The sequence below is a fragment of the Solanum verrucosum genome, unplaced genomic scaffold, assembly GCF_900185275.1.
Source record: "Solanum verrucosum unplaced genomic scaffold, falcon-dt-bn FXZP01000126.1, whole genome shotgun sequence".
NCBI lineage: Eukaryota > Viridiplantae > Streptophyta > Magnoliopsida > Solanales > Solanaceae > Solanum > Solanum verrucosum.
Window position 1 is genome coordinate 851,742 of NW_026020033.1, and position 11,460 is coordinate 863,201.

The 11,460-nt window shown below is 29.8% G+C and overlaps 1 pseudogene; it reads left to right on the forward strand.

The window, feature by feature from the left end:
- The first annotated feature begins 22 nt into the window (after positions 1-22).
- On the forward strand, positions 23-4,907 carry LOC125821612 (uncharacterized; annotated as a pseudogene).
- Positions 4,908-11,460: the final 6,553 nt, after the last annotated feature.

Below are 11,460 nucleotides of genomic sequence, written 5' to 3' on the forward strand. Positions count from 1 at the left end.
CATTTAAATGATGAACTTTAAAATGATATATGTAAAACGAAAGGTAGGGCTGGACTTTCTACACGTTAGAATTAGAATATTTGTTCACTTTTTTCGGTCTTTTAAAATTTATTTATCTCTTCACCAACAATTATTTATTTATTAAAAAAATTAATATCTCAGGTTGATGTTCATTTGATTACCCAAAAATATCAAATAGTAACACTTCCTAGAAGCAAAATGATAAATTATAAAATCAAATTAAAGATGATTGATTGAAGAATAAATGTTATAATTATCATTTTCCTTTACATTATTAATTATTAATGTTCTTTATTACGTAATCTTGTATGTAAGATAATATAGTGTTTTACTTTTAATGACTGATATGTTTTAAGTATTATTTTATAAATTTTTTATATTAAATTCCCGCGCGCGACGCGGGTAACTTTACTAGTTCTACAATAGGGGCGATAAAGTTAATTTCCTCTTTTATTGGTAGTAATGTTGTTGATAATATGGTTAAATGGACGACCCTAGCTCCTAGGTTTATTTCCTTCTTTATGGGTAGTAATTCTCAAGGTTTAATGTGATGTTTATGACACCCTTTGGTATTCTTCAATGTAATCCTATAAATAGTGGCATTGAGAATCATGTTGAATACACTTGAAATAAATAAAGTAATCTTATATTGTTCCTCTTACCTAAATACACTTGAAATAACGAAAGTAATCTTATATTGTTCCTCTTGCCTTATAATTTTTTTATTTTCATCTTTATATTGCTCATTTGTTCTTAAATTTTACAATATGTTATCAGCATGAAGTCTCAAAATTAAACATTTCTTGAGAGGTAATCCTTTATAATCTAATGTTAAAACTATTAAATTGTGGCTATACTTTTTCTACTTTTCATTTTATTTATAGTTGAATGAAAAAAGGCTAACCATTTGTTGATTTTACGAAGAGAAGATGAAGATCACTGTTTTGTGAAAAAAGAAGAAGGATGGACTATAAATCCTAGTGTTTTTTGTTATATGTGTGTTGTTCAAAAGGAAGGTCTCAAAAATACCCCTAACATGTATGATACTTTACTTTCTTTCCATTATGCTTTCAAATTGGAATTTACCGAATACCAATTTTTTTGAATCCTCCACTTAATTATATTATAGCTCATTTTGTCTTCTTCTTTTTTCTGAAAAAAAAAAGTGAAATTTATTTTGTTTGTGTTAGGCGATATTCAAAATTATTTTCTTGTTTCAAATTAGTATGAGATGAAGTTGTAACTATCTACCACATTAAAGACTTATGTAGAGTTCTATATTGTATGATTTTCTTTTTAATTATTAAAAAATTAGCTAGCTTGTTCTTATCCTAAGGACCAATAAATCTCTAACGAAATGATAAATCAAGAAAATGAGAGCATGTGAATATAATTACTTTCTAATGTATTAATAATTACTATACATAAACTTAACAAAAATCTTATTGAATTGCAGTATTACACTCACAAGAACAAAGGCCGCAAGTATAGATCAATTGTGCAGGTAAGAAATTATATATTCCAAGATTTTGATAAGCTGAAGATGGAAGTGGATGAACAAACTAATGAAGTAAGAGAGGTAAGCTCTTACATTATATGCATTTTGTTGGATAATAATTATTTGTTTGACCAAGTTTTTTAAAAAAGCTAAAAGTGCTATATATATACTAGAAAGTAATGGCCCGTGATATTATTATGTAATATTCCTTTTTTTTTTTGTTAAATTTGTTTTTACGTGAAATTGGAGAAATTTTTTTGATGAATCTATCAGTGTGTTCTGTAAAATGTTAATTTTCTATATTTGATGAACTAAAATTTTTGCAACATATTTCCTCTAGCAAATAAGTTTTTTTTTTCTTTTGAAATGAGAAAATGATTTCTATAATAAATATCATAACTTGATATCAATTAAAAGTTGGATTACAGTATGTAGCGTAAGATAACCTTGCATATTAATCGTTTGTTAATATTTTAAGGAACTAAGTTTTACAAGATAGTTATGTACACTTATTTTACAAAATAACAAAATGTGATACATTGTATAGAAAGTTAGTTGAGATGCAAATTGAGTTGTTTTGATCTTTGATCAAAAGATTAAGACCTGATACATATGAGAGAAGAAGAAAAAAATATTATTCATAAATTACAAGATTGAAAAAAGAATCAAATCATAGCTGCTTGAAATAGGAGGTATGTACATACATGAAAGCAAGTGTACAATTACTTCAATATAATGACTTAAGAACCAAGTGCAAGGCTGATAAGGCTAGGTAGATAGTTATTGTTTCCGAGGTAGGCCAAAGCAGAGACAAATTCAGAAACACAAATACAAGTAAAGTTGTGGAGTTTATTCTTTAAGTTCACAAAGAAAACACAAGCACAAATCTTCTTGTGGTTCATCTAGGAAAATGACCGCAGACTGGCACTACTTTGACTTGAAGTTCCTTAATCATTCAGCTCTTTATTGGTAAACTAAGAAGTGATTGACTGTACAGAGAACTATCTTCAAACTACCTCCAATGCATCGATTAATAAATGAAAAGGACAAACGTAGTTGTTTTACACAATTCAAGTAGCTCATATATCATAATACTCTGAAAAACTATATGAGCTCTAAGGCAGTATATTGATCAGAATAATCAAACTACTTTCACTGCTAGTAATATAAGTAAATGCAACAAACTATCAACCACAACTACACAAAAGCCAAGATATATATATATATATATATATATATATATATGGTCCCAGCAAAATCTATAAAATGGAAGATTTTTTGTACTATAATGGAATAGTCTAGTTTTGTAACTTCAATTGTGGCTTAAAATTTATAGTCTTTTATCATAGTTTTGTGCTCTTTTAACTGAAGACTTTTTGAGGAATAGATTATAATTCCCAAAGTAAAGACACCCTGCACATACCGAGAATCAATTCAAATGATACATTCAAGAGTTAAAAAAACAACTTACATTGAACTGCTGTTGAACTATGTCTTGAAAGTGTCAAACACTTTAGCATGTTTTACCTCTTCTCAAATCTAACTCGAACAACAGAAAAAAATTGTGTGGGACATCCCAAGAGCTTAGAATCAATAAGTTTAACAGAATGATATTGCTACTTATATGCAAGTACACCAATGATAGGCTTATTGTATTGATTAGACTAACTAATAGTGTATATGCAATCACTTACGGTGCTGACTTGTTTTTATTAAAAATCAACGGCAACATCGAAGACAAATTTGAGGCAAAACAGAGATGCAAAGAGCATCTCAAATTTCTGAATTCAACAAAGACGCAATTCTTATAGTCCAACCGGTAACCCTACAGATCTAAAACGGAAGAAACGAATTGGGTCTTGATTTTCATTAAAATTTATGAAAGATGGAGAGAAATTTCAAAACCACAACCCAAAAATATAACCAAAAAGCATAAAAAGATAACAAAAAACTGCATATTTCTTAATAACACAATATAATCATTTACCTATACAACAACAACACATGCAGGAAAACCAGACTGAAAAACTTGATTTTTTTTGCTTTGCAAAATAAAGAAGAAGAGAGACAGAGCATCAACTCTCATAGAATGTCCTAAATACACATCAGTTTGGCAGCATTGCTACGTGTCTCTTCCAAAGCAGTATTAAGACACATATGCAGCCTTTATTGATGAGTTTGGTAGTGTAAATGACCAAAAGACACTTATTCTTTTATAAAGATGGCAAAAATCAGTCATCTTGTTGTCTCTTCTATATAAGTAAGTAAAAGTACAGTAAAGTATAATAAAAAGAAATAATTTAAATTAATTTGACGTTTTTCTTAATAAATTATTTATTAGGAGTTTTTTTTTTATTAATTATACTTTAAAAATATAAATATGACTATTAATAATCTTATATAGTTATTTAATGATATATATAATATTAAAAAATAATTTATTTTGAATATAAAAGCTAAATAATAATTTTTTATTAAATTATTTAACTATATTAAATTTAAACAATTTAATATGTAGAGAATAAAAACGGAAATATATAGAAACTCAATAAAGTTATCATTGTATAGGTGTCAATTGTAAAATTAAATGGACCCCACTATACTCAATGATAGAAGGCATAGTATGTATAATTTAGTAGAAAAGTGTAGAGTTTTTTTCTAAAGATGTTAAGAAGGTCCAAATAATAAGGCTCATAGTACAATTTTTTCTATACAATACTTATCACTTTGAGAAGTTGGAATGACAAAAATATCCCCACTTGCCAATTGAATGACCAATAAGCAGCCTTTGAAACTCTCTTTTCTAATATATATATACACACACACTAAATTGTCCTTATTAAACCAAAGGTTGGGGTTGTTGAGAAATGCTCCAAGATAAGAAAAGGAGAATGTTCCATCTTGAAGAGGGAGTCTGCAACAAAGAAACAGAAAAGCAATAACTTTAAAAAGAGGGAGGTCAAAAAGTTTCTCGGTGAAGCAAGGAACAACCTCATGAATAGGGATTTCAAACACAAAAACAAGGTAAGTTTATGTTACACTAGCTATTAGACAACTTTATTTTTTTTTGTATTTCATGTATTTTTACAACTTTACTTTTTAAATGAAAGGATATTGAAATGAAGAAGAATCCTCCCAAAAATCAAAAATAGAATCTTCAATCTTGGAGGAAAAGCCCGGAACAAAGGGCCAAATAAGAAAATTCATACCAAAGGAAAAATACAAGCAATAATATTTTTTTGAACAACTAAATTGGTGTTGGCATCACAAGGTTCAACATATTGTGGGAGGTCTAGTTGGAAATGACGACAGAGCTAGTAATGGTGCAAACGGTGGAAGCAACGAAGGAGGGAGAGGCAGCGGAGACTATAATTTAGTTGTTGGTTGAAAATATTTGTGCCTTAACTGTTTGATGATTTCTTGAAAAAAATCACTTTGAGTTTTGTTCTATTAGTAAGATTTGGATTTTCTCGAAACAAGATCTTAATTGGTCTATTTTTGCTAGGTTAGAGTAATTATGTTTGTTCAGATGGTTGTTACTATTGTTTCATAAAGAAAAATATTGTATTGCATTTTTTTAATAGAAAAAAAGGTATGATATACCCTCAACTTTGTTATTTAGAGTTGATATACTCCTCGTTATTAAAGTGGCTTATATATACTCATACTATTATATAAATGCTCACATATACCATCTTCCTCTAACGAAAGTGAAAAAAATAAAAAAATTTAGATTAATTTTCAAAAAAAAGCATGTAGGAATATATTTGATTCTTCTCACACGTATGTTATATGACTCCTTTGATTCAATGATGATTTGGATTTACTATTTTGATGGTCAAATTTATTTTCCACTAATTTTCTTGTAAAATTAATTATAGATGCCCCAAAGTTTTTTTACAAATACAAAAACTAGATTAAAACCACATTACTTCTCAACTATTATTCTTGAGTTTTCTTTACTTTTTGTGTTAATTCCTTTGAGAGTATCCGAAAACATGATAGACGAGAAGAAGAAAAGATCAGTCTTTCGTAATTTAAAAAGACAATCAAACTTTATAAGGATCCTAGTACCCCAATAAACAATTTTAAAGTGATATATATATCTCATTTTTTAGTCAATTCTACTTATAAAAAAGGTGTAAGCACACACCAATTGTTGTTTGTCACGTGTCAATTTTATTTAATTTCCTAATCTTTGTTTTTATTTATGTTTTTTTAATTATCTTAGTTTTAATTTTTTTTTCTTTTCAATTATGCTTAACCCCAACCGTTGGTCTTCTTCATCCTGTGGAGTGGCCACCATTGCTATGACACCATTTTCAATGTGTCTATCACCAAATCAAAATTAAAACTGAAAATTAAATCCGCTATCAAAATTAATTTTTTCAAATTAAAATCTCTATCAAAATCTTCTTTTTGCATTAAAAGAAGAGGCACCATTTTTATCAAAGCTTGAGTTCATGACACTTGATATTTCTGAATAGAATTACTTGTTATGGGTACTCGATGCTGAAATTCACCTTAACACTAAAAATCTTGGTGCCACTATTACCGATGGTAATACAGCGTCGAGTCAGGGCAAAGCAAAGACAATGATTTTCCTTCATCATTATCTGGATAAAGGATTGAATGTTGAATACCTTACAGTGAAAGATCCACTTGAATTGTGGACTGGTTTGAAGGAAAGGTATGACCACCTTAAGGCAATGATATTGCCAAGGACTCGTTATGAATGGATTCACTTACGATTACAAGAGTTTAATACTGTATGTGAATATAATTCTGTTGTATACAAAATTACTTCCTATTTAAAATTATGTGGGGAAGATATAAAAGATGATGACATATTGAAAAAGACTCTCACAACTTTTCATGACTCAAATTTGATATTACAGCAACCATACCGTAAAAGGGAATTTTAAAAGTATTAATTGTTGATCTCATGTCTTCTTGTGCTGAGCAACATAATACTCTTTTATTGAAAAAATCATGAGGTCTATTCCATGAGAACTGTTCCATTATCAGAAGCAAATAGGTTGAAGCACATGGTCAGCTTGAAAGAAGACAATAATGTGTGTGGACATGGCAATGGTAGGGGACAATATAATAATTATCGTGATGGTGGTCATCACAAAAGGGAGAACAACGTGGGTTCTAAAAAAATCATTCAAGAGGCAATTGTCATCGTTGTTAGCATGAAAGGGCATTGAAAGAATGAACGCCGAGCCGATTTTATCAAAATTCCTTGAAAAGAAAAGGAAATAAAAATGGTGCCTCTTCTTCTAATGCTCGGGTGGAGTCATACTTGACTTATAAAAATGATGTCGAGGCAAGGCCTTCACAAAAATATGATGACAATATTGAAACAAACTTGGCTTTGAAAGATGATGACTTTGAAGGCTTTAATGATATCACTTATTTGGAAGTTGAAGACTTCTTTGGAGATCAAAACTACTGTTTGATTATTTGATTGGGGAAAATAATTATGTTGTTTTATTTATGTGCTTTTAATTGTTATGTTTTTTTCTTATGTTGTTTTTACATTCAGAAAAAAGTACTTCTATTTTATGCAAAGTGTTTGATTTTTCATATTTACTTTTATTAAATGAAGATAAATAAAAAATTTCAATCTTCAATTGGTTCAAGATGAGAAATGGAGACACATGTCTTCTAGATAGTGCTATAACTCACACTATTTTAAGAGAAAGAAAAAAAAATTCTAATTTGATTATGAATAAGGCTTATGTTAATACAATAACTGATAGTGAAAAGTTAATTGGCTCTAGAAGAGGGACCTTATTACTACATGGGGAACAATATTGACTATTAACAATGCATTATACTGTAGTAAGTCTCAAAGAAACTTGTTCAGTTTCAAGGTTATTCGCCAAAATGACTATCATGTTGAAACTGTCAATGAAAGAAATGTTGAATACCTTTATATTACTACAGTAAAAATGGGGCAAAAGTAAGTGCATGGAAAATTACCTGCATTTTCTTATAAGCTGTACTATACAATTGGTAAAGTTGAATCACATGCTATAGTAAATAATGGGTTTACTAATCCTAATGATTTTATCATTTGGCATGACCGATTGGGCCATCTTGATTATAATATGATGCGCAAAATTATTGAGAATTCACATGGGCATACTTTGAAGAATCAGAAAATTCTTCAGTCAAAGGAATTCTCTTGTGGTGCTTGTTCTTAAGGAAAGTTGGTTATTAAACTATCTGCAGCTAAGGTTGGGATTGAATCCCTGCATTTCTGAAACGTATACAAGGTAATATATATGGGCCAATTCACCCTATGTGGTCTTAATAGATGCATCTACAAGATGGTCATATATGTGCTTATTATCTACTCGTAATATGACTTTTGCGAGGTTGTTGGCTCAAATAATAAGGTTGAGAGCATAATTTCCAAATTATGCAATAAAGATAATTCGTCTTGATAATGCTGGTGAGTTTACATCGCAAATATTTAATGATTATTATTTGTCCATTGAAATAACAATTGAACATCTAGTTGCTCATGTTCACACTCAATATGGTATATCAGAGTCTTTGATTAAGCGCCTCCAATTGATAGTTGAACCATTGCTAACGAGAACAAAGTTGCATGTTTCAATATGAGAACATGTTATTTTGCATGTAGCAATATTGGTGCTCATGAGGCCAACTAGTTATCATGAATTCTCTCAATTACAATTGACTTTTGATCATAAGCCAAATATTTTTCATCTTAAATTTTTTGAGTGCGTGATATATGTTTCAATTGTTCCACCGCAACGCATAAAAATGGGTCTCCAAAGAAGGTTGTGGTGTATGTTGGAATCTCCCTCTATTATCAAATATTTGAAACATATGACATGAGATTTATTTACGGCAAGATTTACTGATTTTCATTTTGATTCATCAATATACCAAATATTAGGGGGAGAACATAAACAGTTGAAAAAAGGAGATAGATTGGAATTCATTATCCGTATCTTATTTAGATCCTCTAAAAAATCAATGTGAGCAAGAAGATAAAAAGATTATTTATTTGCAAAATATTGCAAATCTACTAACCTTTCAAAGGTTACTGAATCTTATATTTCAGCTGCAAATGCTTTAGTTCGAGTTGATGTTCCGACATGATAAATTGTTAAAGTAAATGAGTCTAAATTACGTTTTAAACGTGACAGGCCAATTGATTTCAAGGATAAAAATTCTTGAAAAAGAAAAAAATAATAATCAAGATCATATTATGGAGGAAATTACTCAAGAAGAGCTCCAAGACATAACAAATTATAAGACCACAAAGAAGGTCCAAATAACTGAAAATAATGAGAATGAAGAAATCTCGATAAGTTATGTCTCAATAAAAAAATGATGGAATCGAGATATGATTTTAGGGTTGTAGGGTAGATAGCCAAAATCATCTTCCGAATACTTGGATGCCTATAAGAAATAATATACAACTTATCGATATCATCTACTTAGTTTCTCATTTGTTCAAAAAAATATTGATATGAGGCATCATATTTCTTGTCCACAACATAAAAAGCCACCGAAAATATATGATTTTCAGCATCTTGTATTACCGCTGATAGCAAAACTTATTCACACTTGCCCTTCAAGAATGTCTCATCAACGACTATGACTTTTCTCATTTGTTAAAAATCAAGAATTCAAGATGCATATGGTACAAAGAAGTATTTGAACCTCCCATTTTTATCAATCGATAATTCTCGTCTTGCTTCCTGAATTTGTAATTGTAAGCATGAACGGTACCCATCAAGGACTGCATATGTTCATGTGTTTCCCTAACCAAAGACATATCAATCTATATGCCCTTAAAAATCTTTCAATAACTTACCTTACAATCCAAATTTGTGCGGAGTTGATGTGTCATATCTCTTGTATATGAACCTTTTTCATGGAAAAAATTCAAAGTATTTATCTATGACTTGTTGTGACATGCAAATTATGGCTCGCAAGATGCTCTGAACCACGCGTATGATACTTTTCATAGATTCTAATACAAAATCTATCACTACTTGTAAATTTCACAACCCTCAACCATCACTTGTACTCTGGATGTGCGCATTTAAAAGAATACACATTACGAGAATTAATTACCTTTGTGAGCCTAAAATATTTTTTCAAGCAAGCAATTTTCGATGAAGTTACTAGTTCTTTCTTGTTGTTGAATACTATTTCCTTATAAAAATCGATTTCATCATCTTGAACATTGCTTACCGTGATTATTGAGAACAAGTTACATTGTTGCTCCCAATAATAGGCGTAGGAGTTTGGTCCTCCCCAAGATCCGACACATTCACTTCGTCTTCTTCACTTTGATCATGTGGATTATTCATGCTTATCGCATTAAATTCATCATTTAATACATCTTGATGGTCTTGTTCTAACTTGTCTCATTAGTGTGAAAACTGGCAAGCCTACGAAGCGGTGCCGGTGCGCTAGCTTAAGAAAAGCAGTTCATTCAGGATGTTAAAATTCACATTCAATCGGGAAACCTTTAACATATTCTTCTTTTTTTCTCTCTATTTGTGACCATTCCCACTTCAAATTCTCCTCAATAGGGTTTTCATCCACGTACACTTTTAACATGGACCTAACTGCATCTCTTAGATAAACAAGCAAACTAAGCTGATCGATTATCTTAAAAAGAAGGCCCCTCTGATTTTCATAAGTGTTGTGCATGTAACTGATGCCAAGATCTTTCGGTTGACAATTGAGTCGACAATAGTTGATGATTAAATTCACAAAATCATTATACAAAATATTTCTTCGACAAACATCGCTATCCACTGTTTAATGTCACCATTATTTCAACATCAAATATATCAATTGTTCTTCTCGATTCATTCACCATAACAATCAACCCCTATTGTTATTGATTCCTCCATTAATGACAGCTAAAATTTTTTATTTAAAAAACAATTGTTAATGATGGTATAGTATACAATTTCTGCATCTATTGCAATAAATAAGTCATTTATTGCAATATATGACTATCCTATTGCGATAGATAAGTCATCTATTGCAAAAGGTAAGTCATATGTTGCAAGTGGTAAGTCATATATTGCAACACATAAGGCATTGTTGTAATATATAAGTCATCTGGTGCAACATATGATTATTAAGTCATTTGTTGCAATATATGACTTATCCAATTGGAGTCATTTGTTGCAAATTAATTAATCTGCTGTGTTGCAAAATCTATCAAAAACACGAATATAAATTATTAAAAAAATGCAGGTATATCTAGATGAATAATTCAATCAAAGAACTATTATTTTTACTTACCAATCACTTTATGAAGTAATGTCAAGTGATATAGAACAAAATCTGCTCCAATGATTAACTAAATGAACCACCAAAGAGAGAAAAAGCAACAACAACAATGACGAGCAACAAAACGTTAAGAAAAGGAAGAACAAAAAGAAGAAGAAGAGAACAAGAAGGATAAGTGGCGGAGCCAGGATTTCTGTGAAGGGGGTTAGAAGTATAAAGAAGTAAACATGTGAAAATTACAAGATGAAAAATTGATCAAGATAGGAGGAAATTAGTAATCTGAATTCGCTAAGTTTAACCTGCATTGTTATGTCCCATTTAGTTTTTTCTACTTTTACCCTATTTCATTGAGCTTTTTAAAATATATTTCTTGTGCTTTTTTTTTTTTCTCTTTTATATTGTAGTGTTTTATTCTATTTTTTTTTATTACTTTTTCTAAATTCAACCACTAAGATTCTTTTAAAAAGGTGTAAGAATTGAGTTATAATGTATATTCATAAGATAAATAATTGACATCCTCAATTTTTTAGTTCATTTAATTCAATTTACTAGGTTAGTCATTTGTGAAAAAGACAAATGATGAATAAATCAAACAAGTTTAGTTAAATTTTCATCTTTTTAAAATCGAACTG